Source organism: Trichosurus vulpecula, chromosome 1 (assembly GCF_011100635.1).
Source record: "Trichosurus vulpecula isolate mTriVul1 chromosome 1, mTriVul1.pri, whole genome shotgun sequence".
Lineage (NCBI taxonomy): Eukaryota > Metazoa > Chordata > Mammalia > Diprotodontia > Phalangeridae > Trichosurus > Trichosurus vulpecula.
The window spans coordinates 513,242,705-513,260,149 of NC_050573.1; the positions used below are offsets into that span (position 1 = coordinate 513,242,705).

A 17,445-nucleotide genomic window follows, 5' to 3' on the forward strand; every position below is an offset into this window, starting at 1 on the left:
CAGTCTCTGTTGTGCCCCCATGGATAGAATCTTGCCTCAGGAATATGGGAACCAGAGTCCCTAGAAGTAACTTCATCAAAAACAGTGGAAGATATGGGCCTAGAGAAGAGATGTGACAGCCACTAGGAACAAAAATTATCATGTGGAGGGCAAGGGGTATTAATGAACTGAACAATCAGGGGTGCAGGACAATTTTTACCATGGAATAGTATTTCTATACTCCCTGTCTCCTACAGGTATTGATATTTCTAAGAATGTGGCACAACAGAAGGAAAAGGGCAAGACCTATAAAAAGCACTAGATGGATATTTAAGGAGAAAGAAAGATGCCTTAGAAGCTTTATTCTATAAGGAATATAGAGATTATAGAAGAAATAATTAAATATAAAAGTCATGAATCTAAAAATAAAGACTCAAAATAGAAATGGAAGAGAAATAATGAGAACCAGATAAAAAAACCCTTTTTAAAAAAGTTATAGAAAAGGATTTTTAAAACCCTAACAAATCAAATTGAAGGGGAGGAGAAAATGGATTTTACTTCACTACTTAAATGAGAGGCTAGGGGAAGGAAAACTTAGGTAACTAGATACAAGAAAGAAAGAAAAAGGAAATAAGTAAAATAAGATGCCAAAATTTGGAGAAAGGGAGACAAACAGGAGGAGAGATGCTCTAGGGTGAGGAAAAGAAAACATGTACAAATATAATTTCCTATATATAGTAGATTAATCTAAAAATAACTGAAGAGAAAAAATACTTTCTTTGAAGAAGAACAACAAAAAATCCTAATTAAGAAAAAAACCACTCAATGTTAAATATAAATGAAGGAAAATATAAAACTCTAATAAATTTAAATGAGAATGGATTAAACAACTTTAATAATGAATGGATTAAAATCAATAAAATGAAAAAGTGACATACTAAAAAAGAAAACAAAAAGCAACAATCTGTTCTTTATAAGAAACATACCTAAAAAGCAAAGAACAGAATAAAAATGAGTGACAGAAACAAAATAGACTATGCAATAAATGAATTAAAAAAAGCAGGACTTGCAATCATACTATCAAACAAAGCAAAAAAAAATCATACCGTAAAAAATGCTAGTAACAGCAATAAAACGAGAAAAAAATTAAAGTAGTAAGTATAGGCAAAGAAGAGATAAAACTACCCCTATTTGCTGAGGACATGATATTTTACTTAGAAAACTTATGGAAGCAGCAAAGATAATAATTAAGATAATTAACAGCTTCAGCCAAGTTGCAGGGTACAAAATAAATCCTCAAAAATCAACAGCATTTTTATATAACAAAATGGGGCAAAAACAAAAGGAAATCCAATCCAATATAACTATAAAATGCAGAAACTATTTGGGGATAGATCTTCCAAAGCACACAAAATACTTCCTGCACCAGAGTGGCAGAGGAGAGAAAGCGGCGTATTCAAGAGATGTTATAAAGTTAAAATTGACAGGTCTTGGCAACAGATTAGGTATAGGTATAGAGAGAGTAAGGCGTATAGGATTACACCTAATTTGAGAGCTTCAGTGACAAAGAGGATAGTGGTACACTTGATAGTAATAGGGAAATTTTAAAGAGGAGAAAATCTGAATGAAAGATGAGTTCCATTTTGGACATGTTGAATTTAAGATGTCTACTCGACATTCAGCTCAAAATGTCTGAAAAGCAGGTAGAGATATGAGCTTGGAGGTTGGCAGAGAGATTAGGGCTGGACAGGCAGATTTAAGAACATTAGCACACAGAAAGTAATTAATTCCATGGGAGCTGATGAGATCACTAAGTGAAGTAGTATAGAAGGAGGAGAGAAGAGGGCCTAGAACAGAGCCAGTGGGACACCCATAGTTACTAGATGTGACCTTGATGAAGATCCATGTGAAGGAGACTGAGGAGAAGTCAGATGGGTAGGAGAACCAGGAGAGTGGTGTCCCAAAAATCCAAAAAAAAATAGAGTATCAAAGAGAAGAGGGTGATGGGCAGTGTCAAAGGTTATAGAGAGCTCAAGAAGAATGAGAATTGAGAAAAGGCCACTAGATTTGGCAATTATGAGATCACTGGTAACTTCAGAGACAGCAATTTTGGTGGAATGATGAAATGTGGAGCCAGAGTGGGAATTAAGGGAGATTAAAGGAATTAAGAAGAGAGTGAGGGGAAAGGAAGTAGAGGCACACATTATAGGTGGCCTTTTCAAGTTTAGCCACAAAAGGCAGAAGACAATACAGGATGATAATGAAAATGGAGGGATCGCATGAGGGTTTTTTTGAGTATGGAGGTAAACATGGACATGTTTGTAAGCAGTTGGGAATGAGTGAGTAGACAGGGAGAGACTGAAGACAAGTGAAACAGTGGGGATAACAGAGTGAGTAATCTTTTGAAGGAGATGGAATGGGATCATTTGTGCAGGTGGAGGAGTTTGCCTTGGCAAGGAGCAGGGCCATCTCTTCATATGAAGTAGGAGATAGTGGAAGAAGGCACCTGAATGAAATGAGATAAAGAGGATGGGGAGAAGAGAGAGCTGTGGACAAATGCTCTCAATTTTTTCTCTAAAATATAAGGCAAGGTTCTCAAATGATAGGATATGGGGATGGGGAGAAATTGGAGGTTTAAAGGAGAGATGTGCTATTTTGTCTAGTTCTAAAAAGTAAATCAGACAATTTGATTTGAATGACATTTTATCTTTAAAATTAAGTATAACTGCTATTTTCATTACATTGGCACAGCCCAATGAATATCTCTCCAATTATGTGAGTCTGAGTTTATTTCTGCAAAGAGTGTTTTATACATGTATATTCGTGTAGTTCCCATGTTTTAGAAGGTGGACTCCCAAATATTTGATATATTTTGTAGTTATTTTGAATAGAATTTCATTTTCTATAAATTCCTGCTGGTTTTCTTGGTAATATACAGAAAGGCTGATGGTTCACATGGGTTTATTTTATATCCTTCAACTTTAGTTAATTGTTTATATTAATTTTAATGGACTCTCCAGACTCTTTAAGCAAAACACCTATCACCCTGACTCTTATTACTTCAATTTCTCTTTCTTGTCTTTTTTTAAAATTTAATTTACTTAATATTTTTAGTTTTCAGCATTGATTTTCACAAGAGTTTGAATTACAAATTTTCTCCCCATTTCTACCCTCCCCCCCACTCCAAGATGGCATATATCCTGGTTGCCCTGTTCCCCAGTCAGCCCTCCCTTCTGTCACTCCACTCCCCCCATCCCCTTTTCCCTTACTTTCTTGTAGAGCAAGATAAATTCCCAGTCCCCATTGCCTGTATATCTTATTTCCTAGTTGCATGCAAAAACTTTTTTTTTGAACATCTGTTTTTAAAACTTTGAGTTCCAAATTCTCTCCCCTCTTCCCTCCCCACTCACCCTCCTCCCTAAGAAGGCAAGCAATTCAACATAGGCCACATGCATATCATTATGTAAAACACTTCCACAATAATCATGTTGTGAAAGACTAACTATATTTTGCTCCTTCCTATCCTATCTTCTTTTATTCAGTTTTCTCCCTTGACCCTGTCCCTTTTCAAAAGTGTTTGCTTTTGATTACCTCCTCCTCCTATCTGCCCTCCCTTCTATCATCCCCCTTTTTTTATCTCCTTCCTCTTTCTTTCCTGTGGGGTAAGATACCCAATTGAGTGTGTATAGTATTCCTTCCTCAGGTCAAATCCGATGAGAGCAAGATTCACTCATTCCCCCTCACCTGCCCCTTCTTCCCTTCCTACAGAACTGCTTTTTCTTGCCACTTTTATGCGAGATAATTTATCCCATTCTATCTCTCCCTTTGTCCCTCTCTCAATATATTCCTCTATCATCCCTTAATATTATTTTATTTTTTTAGATATCATCCCTACATATTCAACTCACCCTGTGCCCTCTGTCTATATATGTATGTATATTCCCTTCAGCTATCTTAATACTGAGGTCTCATGAATTATACACATCATCTTTCCATGTAGGAATATAAACAAAACAGTTCAACTTTAGTAAGTCCCTTATGATTTCTCTTTCTTGTTTGCCTTTTCATGCTTCTCTTGATTCTTGTGTTTGAAAGTCAAATTTTCTATTTAGCTCTGGTCTTTTCACTGAGAAAGCTTGAAAGTCCTCTATTTAATTGAAAATCCATATTTTGCCTTGTAGCATGATACTCAGTGTTGCTGGGTAGGTGATTCTTGGTTTTAATCCTAGCTCCACTGACCTCCGGAATATCATATTCCAAGCCCTTTGATCTCTTAATGTAGAAGCTGCTAGATCTTGTATTACTGTGATTGTGTTTCCACAATACTGAAATTGTTTCTTTCTGGCTGCTTGCAATATTTTCTCCTTGATCTGGGAGCTCTGGAATTTGGTGACAATATTCCTAGGAGTTTTCTTTTTGGGATCTTTTTCAGGAGGCGATTGGTGGATTCTTTCAATTTCTCTTTTACCCTCTGGCTCTAGAATATCAGGGCAGTTCTCCTTGATAATTTCTTGAAAGATGATATCTAGGCTCTTTTTTTTCGTCATGGCTTTCAGGTAGTCCAATAATTTTTAAATTTTCTCTCTTGGATCTATTTTCCAGGTCAATGGTTTTTCCAATGAGATATTTCACATTGTCTTCCATTTTTTCATTCCTTTGGTTCTGTTTTATAATATCTTGATTTCTCATAAAGTTACTAACTTCCACTTGCTCCAATCTAATTTTTAAGGTAGTATTTTCTTCACTGGTCTTTTGGACCTCCTTTTCCATTTGGCTAATTCTGTCTTTCAAGGTATTCTCCTCATTGGCTTTTTGGAGCTCTTTTGCCATTTGAGTTAGTCTATTTTTTAAGGTGTTTTTTCTTCAGTAGTTTTTTGGGTCTCCTTTAGCAAGTCATTGACTTGTTTTTCATGGTTTTCTCGCATCACTCTCATTTCTCTTCCCAATTTTTCCTCTACTTCTCTAACTTGCTTTTCCAAATCCTTTTTGAGCTCTTCCATGGCCTGAGACTAGTTTATGTTTTTCTTGGAGGCTTTTGATGTAGGCTCTTTGACTTTGTTGACTTCTTCTGGCTATATGTTTTGGTCTTTGTCACAAAAGAAAGATTCCAAAGTCTGAGTCTGAATCTGAGTCCGTTATCGCTGCCTGGCCGTGTTCCCAGCCAACTTACTTGACCCTTTTTGTTGAGGTATGACTGCTTGTAGAGTAAAGAGCACTTTGTCCCAAGCTTGAGGGTCTGTGCTGTTGTTTTCAGAGCTATTTCTACACAGCAAGCTCTGCCACACTAGCGCTACTCCTCCCCCAAGAACCACCAACCTGTTCTGTGACTCAGATCTAAGCTGGCTCTGCACTCCTGCTTTGATCTGCCACTTAATTCCTCCCACCAGGTGGGCTTGGGGCTGGAAGCAACTGCAGCTGTAGTTCTGTAACTGAATCACCTCCGCTGCCCCCAGGGTGTGGTGGCCAAACTGCAAACTCCTTTCACTCTGTCCCAGCAGCTTTTCCCACTAACCTTCTCTGTTTTCTTTGGTGTTGGGTTGAGAAGTCTGGTAACTACCACAGCTCAGTGATTCAGGGCACTAGGGCCTGTTCTGCCCAGCTCCCGGTCTGGTTGGTCCAGGCGCAGCTCATGCTGGGCTCTGCTCCACTCCCAGCTCCGTGCGATAGACCTTACCCTGCGACCATCCAGGCTGTCCTGGGCTGTAGCCATGCTTCCCTCTGCTATTCCATGGGTTCTGCAGTTCTAGAATTTGTTCAGAGCCATTTTTATGGGTGTTTGGAGGGACCTGGAGGGGGAGCTCACACAAGTCCCTGCTTTCCAGCCGCCATCTTGGCTCTGCCCCCCTCTGTCTTTTTGTTAGAGATAGCATTTCTATCTAAAAAGAGTGCTTTGCATTAACTGGGATCAAATGAAATAATATTTGTAAAAAAGCTTAATATAGTGCCTGGCACATAGTAGGTGCTATATAAATGCTTATTCTCTTCCCTTTTCTTCCCCCAAAACTTCTGATTTTTTGGAAAGACCACCTATTTCTTCAACATCAACTCCTATGGTAACCATATAGCTAGAAAACATGGAATTACAGGTTTCTATAGATTCTACACTTAGTAATTGTAGGTAGGATGTCATATACTGCTAACATTATCTTACAACATTAACGTGTCAAGAATGGCATAAAATATCATCAATGACATGCAAGACTGGAAGAATAAGTGTCCCTGTCATCTAGCAAGAATGAGAAGCAACGAATATTCAGCAGAAGTGCTGCCCTAGGATTGTCAAGATATCAAAAGAGCCAGAGGAAGACCTTCAGCACAATGGGTAGAGTCTCTCTCGCCTGGAAGGACAAGAACAAGAACAACAAAGGATAAGAAGGTGTGGCAAGGGGACAGTCTGCTCTGATTGGGCAAAGCACCTACAGAGAGGAGAGCAGAGAACCAGCTAAGCACTGGTGGTCTTTATCACGTGGCATTAAATTCTGATTGGGGAAACTTATGTTACCTAAAACTGAAACACCATGAGAGAGCAATGATTTTCAGACACCAGGTGCTTTCCAAAACCATTCTCACCTTTACACCCTTCTCCCTAGAACATACTTTCACTTTTTTTTCTGTGACTGCGCTTCATTTATAAATTGGGAAGATGGAAAAATAGATCAATCGAGAAGAGGGACTTGAATATATAACTTCAAAAATCAATCTGGCTTTATTTTATTGGTATAGTTTTGGAGGCGCTTATCATTTTAGATGTGGGTAATAATACATGGTGTTACAAAACACTGTTAAACCTACACTTCCATTTATACAATAGTTTGAAATGTTATACAAAACACTGAAATGTTATATAAAAATAAACACATAAGTCATTACACATGTCCATTCATTTCTTATACCTTCAAAAATACCTCATCTTAGTTTTTGGTTGATTGCCAATTAGCAATGGTTCCTGACACCATTAGGCTTCTCTGTTTCTAAGCCTACCCCTATCAAGTTAATCTAAAAATAAGCACTTAAATGTACAAGAGGCTCTACTATTTAAAGGAACTATGCAATGATCATTCTGTAAAGCAGGGAAATCAGACAGTGATCTGAGTTTTTTTAAGTTGTTACGTATCACAATCAGTTTTAGGATGATATGGCAACTTTTAAGTACCTGCCAAAGTAGGCTCTTTAATTTAAAGATAATAATGGGAGATGTACTGGAGAAAAGGAGGCCTATTAGGAGGCAACTGCAATAGTCCAGGTGAGAGTGATAAGGGTCTGAATTAGGGTAGTAGCTGTATGAGAGGAGAGAAGAGGGAAGAGGAAAGTGATATGAAGATAGAATTGACAAGATCTGGCAAATAACTGAATATGAGTGGTGAGGGAAAGTAAAGAGTCCAGGATCAATGAATAATCGAAATGTACTTATTAAGTGCTTACTATGTGCTAAACATCGTGTTAAACTCTTGGGGGTACCAAAAAAAAAGGAAAACCAAAATGAATTCAGGGTTACTGGAAGGATTTATCTTTTTATGTTCCACAGCAATTTATAGTACTTTCCACACAGTAGATACAATAAATGTGAAGAGGTTGTGCCTATTAGACATATCTAAAGAACCTCTCTTTCCTCTATTAGAATGTGAACTCTCTGAGGACAGAGATAAGATCTTTGCCTTTCTTTGTATCCTCAGTGCTCAGCAAAGTGCCTGGCACACATTAAGTCTTAAGTAAATGTTTGCTGACTCAACGGACTTATGTGTCCCTGACAAATGTGAATTTTGAGGACAAGACGTAAGCCTTTGTTCTGGTACTGATTTTGGCCAGTTGAGACACTAGAGCTTGGCCTTTAAAAGAGGAGGAACATGGCAGAGTGAGAAAGGGATAACACAGAAACAGACTGACCATTGGTATTATTTATTATGTGCCATTAAATTCTGATTCTGGAAACTTAAATTGAGCTGCTCACTAGTGAGCAAATAATGATTTTCAATGGATGCTTCCTTAAACTACCACACTCCCCTTTCTAGAATACACTCTTCCTTTTTCTGTAATTGTGCTTCATTTATAAATTGGGCAGATGGAAAAATAATAAATCGAGGAGATGGACAGGTAGATATTAAAATCGAACTGGCTAAATTATTGTTGCAAAGTTTCAGAGAGCCTAGAGAGAGACCTGTTCATCCATAGGGCTAATTTAGATAAACAGAGGTTCCTTAAATAAAGCAAGTGTACCTAGACGTGGCTCCAGTTAGACCACAGATATCCAGCAGGACCTGAAGGAAGAAAAGAACATTATTGCAGTGATGCAGGAGAGAAGGCATTGTAAGCAGCACAAATGGTTACTGCTTTAGAGTATAATTTGAGGTCTAGAAGAGTTATTCTTCCCTTGATTCATACTTTTTTCTCAGTATTTCCCTTGAGATTCTAAAACTTTTGTTCTTCTAAATGATTATTATTATTTTGTCTAGCTTTAAGTATACCATTGCTAGTTTGATTGGTATAGTAGTAAATCTATAAATTATTTTAGCTATTATTGTTGTTTTTATTATATTGATGTAGCCCTGCCATGAGCACTATCTCTCCAGTTATTTAAGCTGTTATTTATTTCTTTAAGGAGGAGTTTAAATTCACATATATATATATATACATATATTTATATACATATATATCTATATACATATATAGATATATATATGTAGTCAGTAAGCCAACAAGCATTATCAAGTGCTTATTATGTGCCAGGCACCAGGCCAAGTGCTAAGGATACAAGGAAAGGCAAAAACATTCCCTGCCTTTAAGGAGCTCACAATTTAATGGGGGAGATAACATAACAACATCTATGTACAACATCCATCCATCCACCCATCGAATAAATCAAAGGGAAGGTACTTGCAGAAGGTGAGATTTTAGCTAAGACTTGAAGGATGAAGAGGAAGAGTATTATTCCAGACATGGCAGACAGCCAATGAAGAGACATAAAACTGGAAGATGAAGTATGCTGGCCAGGAAGAAGGCGGCCAATGTCACTGGGTTGAAGAATATGTGGAGGGTCATAAAGCATAAGAAGAATGGCAATGTAGATAGAAGTCAGGTTATGAAGAGCTTTAAAAGCCTAACAGTATTTTATATTAGATCGTGGAGGTAACAAGGAGCCAGTGGGGTTTCTTGACTATTGTGGTGCTTCATCAGACTTTCACTCTGGGAAGATCATTTTGAAAACTAAGTAGAAAATGTGCCTTGGTAGACTGATTCCCAAGAGTTTTACGCATTTAATAAAACTCTAAAAGTTAATGCTGTTAAAGTGCTGCACTAAATATGCCAGAAAATTTGGAAAACTCGACGGTGACCACTGGATTGGAAAAGATCAGTTTATATCCAGATCCCAAAGAAAGGCAACGCCATGGAATGTTCAAATTATCAAAAAATTGCACTCATTTCACATACCAGCAAGATTATGCTTAAGATTCTGCAAGCCAGGTTTCAGCAATATGTGAACCAAGAATTTACCAGAAGAGTAGGCTGGTTTTCAAAGAGGCAAAGGAACTAGAGACCAAATAGCCAACAGTTGCTGGATTATGGAGAAAGCAAAGGAGTTTGAGAAAAACATCTACTTCTGCTTCATTGACTACAGTAAAGCCTTTGACTGTGTGGTTCATAACAAAATGTGGCAACTCTTCAAAGAGATGGGAAGACCAGATCATCCTACTTGTCTCCTAAGGAGCCTGTATACGGGTCAAGAAGCAACAGTTAGAACTGAACATGGAGCAACTGATTGGTTTAAGATTGAGAAAGGAGTACGACAGGGCCTTATTTATTTAATTTATATGCAGAGTACATCATGTGAAACATCAGGCTGGACAAATCAAAAGCTGGAATTAAGAGTAATGAGAGAAATAGCAACAATGTCAGATACGCAGATGATGCCACTTTGATGGCAGAAAGTGAAGAGGAATTAAGAAGCCTCTTGATGAGGGTGAAAGAGGAGAGTGCAAAAGCTGGCTTGAAGCTTAACATTAAAAGGACTAAGATCATGGAAACTGGTGCCAGGGAGAAGAAATGGAAGCAGGGTCCGATGACCGCAGCCACGAAATTAAAAGACACTTGCTCTGTGGAGAGAAAGCTATGGCAAGTCTGGACAGCATACTAAAAAGCAGAGACTTCACCTTGCAGACAAAGAGTTCGTATGGTCAAAGCTATGGGTTTTGCAGTAATAATGTATAGCTGTGAGAGTTAGACTAAGAGGAAAGCTGAGAACTGCAGAATCAAAGCTTTTGGATTGTGGTGTTAGAGAAGAAGTTTGAGAGTCCCTTGGATAGCAAGGAGAACAAATCAGTTGATACTTAATTAAAGAAATTAATTCAGATTATTCATTGGAAGGACAAATACTGAAGCTGAACTTTAAATATTCTGGCCACAAAGTAAGGGGACAGGAATCAATCGGAAAAGATCCTGGTATTGGGAAAGACTGAAGGCAAAAGGAAAAGAGGACAGCAGAGGATAAGGATGAGATTGATAGGGTCATGGAAGCAATGAACATGAGCTTGGACAGATTTCTGGAGACAGAAGGGTCTCATGTCCAGGAGGTCACAAAGAGTTAGACATGACTGAACAAGAAGAGAAAGAAGAAGAAGAGAGAAGAAGAAGAGAGAAGTAGAAGAAGAAGAGGTAGTAGTAGTAGTAGTAGTAGCAGCAGTAGCAGAAGAAGAAGAAGAAGAAGAAGAAGAAGAAGAAGAAGAAGAAGAAGAAGAAGAAGAAGAAGAAGAAGAAGAAGAAGAAGTAGTAGTAGTAGTAGTAGTAGTAGTAGTTATTATGAATGGGGCTTCCTTTTCTATTTTTAATTCCTAGACTTTTCTACTGCTATTGGGTTTTGTGGGTTTAGTTTATATACTGCTATTATGATGAAGTTATTGTCTCAGTTTTTTGCTGATCCTTAAAGATTTTCATCATGCCATATTTGAATAAGGAGAGTTTTGCTCCTACTTTGCCATATTATTTATACATTTAATTTTGCTACTGTCTTATTGCCACTGGTAGCATTCACTTGCATTCTATTTTTATACTGAATTCCAAAAAGGAAAGCTAAGCCATACTGACTAGCACCGTTCATAAGCCTAAGCATAATTCAAAAAAGAATAGAATTAAACTAGCAGAATTGATAGAAAAGAAAGTTAGAAATGAGAAGAGAAAAGATATAAAGTGACAGGAAAAGATAAGTTATGAGAGACAAAAAGTGCAAATGTGAGAGAATGGTGGAGTAACACTGACTTTAGGTGCTACCACTAGCATAAATAGATTTTTTCCTCCAACAAAGAGAAATTTTTAAAAAAGGATGTGAGTTATTTGCCCTCAGTTGTTTCATTTATAATGACTACCTCTCATCCAGGGTTTATTGAAGCAATAGGAAGGTTTCCAAGAATTTAATGGAAGTGAAAATATAAAACATAAAATGAAATAATCTTTAATAGTACCTTGCAGTATTTCAAACTTTCAGGTTATTTCTGGAAACAGGATACAACTTAAGAGATCTTCTTATCTGAAACAAATGGCAAATAAAATTCATTTAAGCACTTAAAATATTCAAGCATGAAAATATGCACAGCATTACTTCTAAAACAGTAGTTATGGAAAATTCTCTCTCATAATAAAAAAATCCAAGAATCCTGTGCAAAATATTAATTTTAATATAACATCAGTTTTATGCATATAACTTAGGTGTATGTATAAGATAGGTAGCCTGAGACAGGCTGTGTTTAGTTTTTAAAAAAATACACATAATTATGGAATTAGGACCTCAGAGATTAGTTAATTTAACTTGTACACGACACATGATCATGGAGCTTCCATTTGAAGACTTCTACCTATATACTACCTCCCAAGGCAGCCTATTCCATATTTTGATTAGCTCTCTAACTCTCAGAAAGCTTTACTACCTGCGTGACTTTGGACAAGTCATTTAACCTCAGGCCTCAGGTTTCTCCTATATAAAATGAAGGGAGTAGATAATATCTAAAAACCCATCTACATTTTATGAACCTTGATATTCAAATGAAATCAACCTCCCTGCAATTTCTGCTCACTGCTTCTAGCTGTCTCCTCTGGAGCCAAGCAGAATAAGTCTAATTACTCCAACAGTGGTGGGGAGTAGATGTTTGGCTGAGGAGGAGAGCTAGCTTCTATCTCTTTCCTAGTTGTCACCCTCAGATGGGCAGAGCCATTCCTTCACATCTCTTCTCTTTAGGCATCTCTAGTTTACCACCCTAAATGGCTCCTTAGGGTTGGGGTGGGGGTGGGAGTGGGCGGAGAAAGAGAATTGAATGGAAAAGATTGGTTGTTGTCCTTCGTTCTTGAAGAGGACCAAAATGACATCACTATGCTTGAGTCAAGATTCAATGTGTCTGACTCTGGCTCATCAGGCCAACACGAGCTCGGAATGCTCTAGTCCATGTGAACATTTGGGGTGGATACTCCAAACTTGCGTTTCCTTTGGGCTGTTTCAATTCTGCTTTGCTCATAGAGCACAGCATCTTCTCTGATGAGGGCATGCCATGCTGGGCAGTCCTGTGCCAGTGTCTCCCATGTCACACAATCAATTCCAAAGTTCTTGAGAGAGACCTTGAGAGTGTCCTTGTATCGCTTCTTCTGACCACCATGTGAACACTTGCCCTGTGTGCCATAAAAATCTTTTTGGCAAGCAGACACTTTGCATTGGTCTACAGCGCTATGGTGCTAACCTCATTGCTGTATGCCTGTGAAACCTGGACAGTCTACCAGTGCTATGCCAGGAAACTGAATCACTTCCATTTGAATTATCTTATGAAGATTCTGAAGATCACCCGGCAGGATAAGGCACCAGACACTGAGGTACCTAAACTAAACTGCTAAGTATTCAAACTGCTTCATAGAGCACAATTCCAATGGATGGGAAAGATAGGAAGACAATAGAGGGAAGCTTGCTTGAGGCCACTGCTTCATTCTCTCCTACTTGCCAAGCTTCCCATAAGAAAACCACAGCAACTCATTCTGTTAAAATGATTCAATCTAAATTTATTTAAACTTTTCCAGGTTTTGAAACGCTATAATAACATGTACTGATAAAATCTTTTGTTTTATGAGCCCGGAGCTGAGGAAAAAGCCTAATGACATAAAAGGGAAGCTCTCTTTACTGTGTACTTGGGTGGCTGTAATCCCACTCAACTCCTCTTACTCCTCTCAAATACGCATATACACAATCAACTGTATCTTAGGGAAACCAGTTTCTTTTGAGAACAAAAGACAAATACAGAAAGAAAATAAACTTTCAAAGAAACAAGGAATGGAGCACTTACTGGAAGCGGGCAAACCAGTCATAATCACAGCAGCAAAACCCATAAATTCACGTCAGACTGAATGAACAATGAATCCCAATGAAAGGCTACAATGGTTTCTTCCACTACAGAATACCACAAAAGTCAGCCAGAAGCCCACTGGCAACAGGAAAGAAGATCTGGTCCTTCCAACAAAGTGAGAACTAGATGTTGTAAAGACAGGATAAGTATAGCCTGCATTGCTCTCGGTCCAGAGGGTTCCTAGAGGAGGAACCCTTCCTTCCACATACACTTTGGAGGGTCCACACAGTGGCAACCAGGAGGTAGGCTAGCATAGGGCTGCAGCACTCAAAATGAGACAACCCAAGCCCAGAGGCTCTGAGATACTTAAAAAATACTCGGTCCTCAAACATCAGAGAATGCCCTGAAGATCCACCACTCTGAACCTCCAAAACCCAAGAAGAGCTAACCCTGAAATGTGGAGGTAAACATAAGAGTCCAGGGGATCCACAGCAAGATGAAGCAGGACCCACTGTCCCGCCAAAAGTGCAGCAGGGGGCAAAGACAAGCTTTGGCACAAAGCCCCAGTCAAAAAATGCTTGCTGAAGAAACAAGCAGAAAAAAAAAAATCCAACAACAAAAAACAAACCAGTATCATAAATTATTGGTTTAGTAATTCTCCACAACAATTGCAAACAATGACTCAAATGTAAATATGTATTTTCTATATGGACAATATGAATACCTACAAGAAACAAAAGATTAAAAAAAATTAAATAAAATCTCTGGAGGAAAAGACCTGGAAAAATAAGTAGCTTAGAAGAGAAAGTGGTCAGTCTGATCCAGGAAAACTAGGCTATCACTGAAAACTAGAATAGACTAAAGAGAAATTAATAATTCCATAGGACAGCAAGAAATATTAGAACTAAATCAAAAGGTTAAAAAAAGAAAAAGGCATCTACTATCAAAAACAGCTGAACTACAAAACAAGGTCAAGAGTTTATGAATTAATGAGTTCTCTGTAAAATAGAATTTAAACACAAAACAAAAACAAGACTGGACACTATATTTCAAGAAATCATAAATGAAAACTTCCCATATGTATTAGAATCAGAGACCAAACTGAAAATAGAGAGACTCCACCAAATCACTTCCTGCAAAAAAATCCCAAAAGGAACAATACCAGAAATGGCAGAGCTTCCACATTATGTGTATAAGCATCCAGAAAGCAGTTCAAATATCAAGGAACTACAGTCAGGGTCACCCAAGACCTAGAAGCTCCTTATAAAAATGAAAGGAGACCTTGGTATATAATGTGCCAAAAGACAAAACCTAAAGGCTTACAACTAAAAATAACTTATCCTGCAAAGCTGAATTATGTTCCTTCAGGGAAAAGAAGGCCATTAATGGAACACAGAACTTTTCAAGCATTTTTTCTTCAGAGATAAGTAGGAACTCTGAAATCAAACACAAATCCAGAAAAACCAAGAAAGTTAAATTTATTTGAGCATTTTCAAGGATATGTAGGATGATGCAGTTCTAACATTCAAATAAGGGGTGAAGAAACAAGCATCCCTTCAGAATCTTAAGGTCTTCAAAATATACTGAGAAAGTTAAATAAGAAAAAAAGAGATGCTGGAAATGAACTGAGAGTTTTTAAAAGGTGAAAGAGAAAAGAGGGTAAAAAAAAGAATATATTAATGTATTAAGGAGGAAGAAGGGAGTAGCATTTCTCATAATTGGGGTGTGTGAGAAGAACATGGAGGAAAGGGTGGGGAGAGTAGATATTAGATGAAATGAACAAAGTGGGGTTGAACACATATACATACATATAATTAGTTTGGTTTAGAAATACATCAAACTAACCTGAGAAGATCTGTATGAATTGATATAAAATAAAATGAGTAAAACCAAGAGAACAATTTATACAATAAGAACAATACTATAAAGACAAACTTTGAAAAACTTAGGAACTCTGACCATAGAACAAAACCAATCACAGTAGCAATGTTTCCATGATGAAACATACACTCCGCCTTCAGCTAGAGAGGTGATGAACTCAAGAGTGAAGACTGAAGTATGTCTATGTGTGTATGGATGCACACATACGTGTATGTGTATACATCCAATACATTTAAGTCTATGTGTATGTGTAGCAGAATGCAGACTAAAGTGTATATAGTATGTGTACACACAATTATGCACATACACATTAGAACAAAAACCATGAAAGTAATAGTTTCAAACTGGATCTCCTTTTTGTATATTGCTGTATATATGGAAATGGTTCCCTTTTGTCATATAAAATAGTCATGTAGTAGACATTAGGGACAGTTCATGTTTGGAAGAAGTTGTGGTTTTTTTTTTTTAAACACAAAAGAGGAAAGGGATATAGGCTCCACTTGAGAGGACTGGGATAAGATAAGGTAACATATTAAGTAAACCCAAACAAATCATCACCCAACAAAACCCAGCAAGAAGAGAAAGAAAGAGAACTGCCATCAAAATAGCTATAGATGGTGTAAAATACTTGGGAGTTCACTGCCAAGACACATACAGGAACTATATGAACATAATTACAAAACACTTTTTTCATAGACAGATTTAAGCAACTGGAGAAATATTAATTTCTCATGGATATGCCAACCCAACATAATAAAAATGACAATACTACCTAAAGTAATCCACTAATTCAGTGCTATGTTAAACCATCAAAGAATTTTTTAAATAAAGCTAGGAAAAAAATAGCAAAATTTCATCTGGATGAACAAAAGATTAAGACTATCAAGGGAATCAATGGAAAAAAACATGTGAAGGAAGGTACCAGATCTCAAACTATTCTACAAAGTGGTAATCATCAAAATAATCTGGTACTGGCTAAGAAATAAAGTGGTTGAACAACAGAGTAGATCAAGCACAAAATATACATAAATAAATGACCACTAGTTTGATTACTCCAAAGATCCAAGCTATCTGGGGCAAGAACTCACTGTCTCACAAAAACTGCTGGGAAAACTGGAAAGCAGTCTGGCAAAAACTAGGCATAAAGCAACATATCACACTGTATACCAAGATAAGGGTGATGTATCTCAAGCAAATTACTGGAAAAATTACCATCAGATCCGATTTGGATAAGGAAAGAGTTTGTGACCAAATGAGATAGAGAGGATCAAGGGAAGTAAAATGGATAATTTTGATTACATTATATTTAAAAGGTTTTGCACAATGCAGCCAAAATTAGAAGGAAAGTAAGAAACTGGGGGGAAAATTTTACAGAAAGTTCTTGATAAAGGCCTCATTTCTCAAATATATAGGGAACTGAGCCAAATTTACAAAAATAAGAGTCACTCCCCAGTTGATAAATGGTTAAAGGATGTGAACAGGCAGTTTCAGAATAAGAAATCAAAGTTATCATTATTGATATGAAAAAATGCTCTAAATCACTAATAATTTGAGAAATGGAAATTAAAACAATGCTGAGATAACACACTCTGTACCCATCAGACTCGCTAAGATGACAGAAAAAGAAAATGACAAATGCTGGAGGAGATGACACTAATACACTATTGGTGGAAATGTGAATAGGTCCACCCATTCTGTACAACAATTTGGAACTATGCCCAAAAGGCTATAAAAACTGGGTCCTTTTCACTCAACGATAGTGCTAGTACCACTGTACCCCAAAGACATCAAAGGAAAAGGACCAATGTGTACAAATGTATTTATAGCAGCTCTTTTTGTAGTGGCAAAGAACTGGAAACTGAAAATTCCATCAACTGGAGAATGGCTGAAGAAGTTGCGGTATATTAGTATGCTGGAGTATTACTGCGCTGTAAGAAATGATGAAGGGGATGGCTTCAGAAAAACCTGGGAAGATTCATTTGAGCTTATGCAAAATGAAGTAGAACATGGTGCATAGTAGCAGCAATATCATAATGATAATCAATCATGAAAAGACATAAGTGGACAGAAAGTCAGACCAGATATCACTCCCTGAAGTACTCAGAGCCCCAGCACCAACATAAAGTCCAAAGTGAAGAAGTAGGCTGGAAGAATAAGCAAAGAACAAAAAGAATCCCACCAAAAAGAACTGTTACAGTGATAGGGAAGCTCAAGACACAAACACACAAGAGAATGACTCAAAAACACTTACATAAAAAAATCTTTAAAAAATGCAGCT

At 37.4% G+C, this 17,445-nt stretch overlaps 1 protein-coding gene across 9 annotated transcripts in view; it reads right to left on the reverse strand.

Moving 5' to 3' along the window:
• The window catches only part of SEMA4D (semaphorin 4D), a 201,550-nt gene that overhangs the window by 70,939 nt on the left and 113,166 nt on the right, over nt 1–17,445 (reverse strand). For 6 of the 9 annotated variants that reach the window (XM_036740942.1, XM_036740943.1, XM_036740945.1 and 3 more), the window contains 2 exons: nt 11,430–11,494; nt 8,194–8,234 (listed from right to left, as the gene is read on the reverse strand). The gene's annotated coding sequence lies outside the window, so the exon portion shown is untranslated. The remainder of the gene's footprint in view (nt 1–8,193; nt 8,235–11,429; nt 11,495–17,445) is intronic. The other 3 variants (XM_036740940.1, XM_036740941.1, XM_036740938.1) reach the window with 1 other exon arrangement.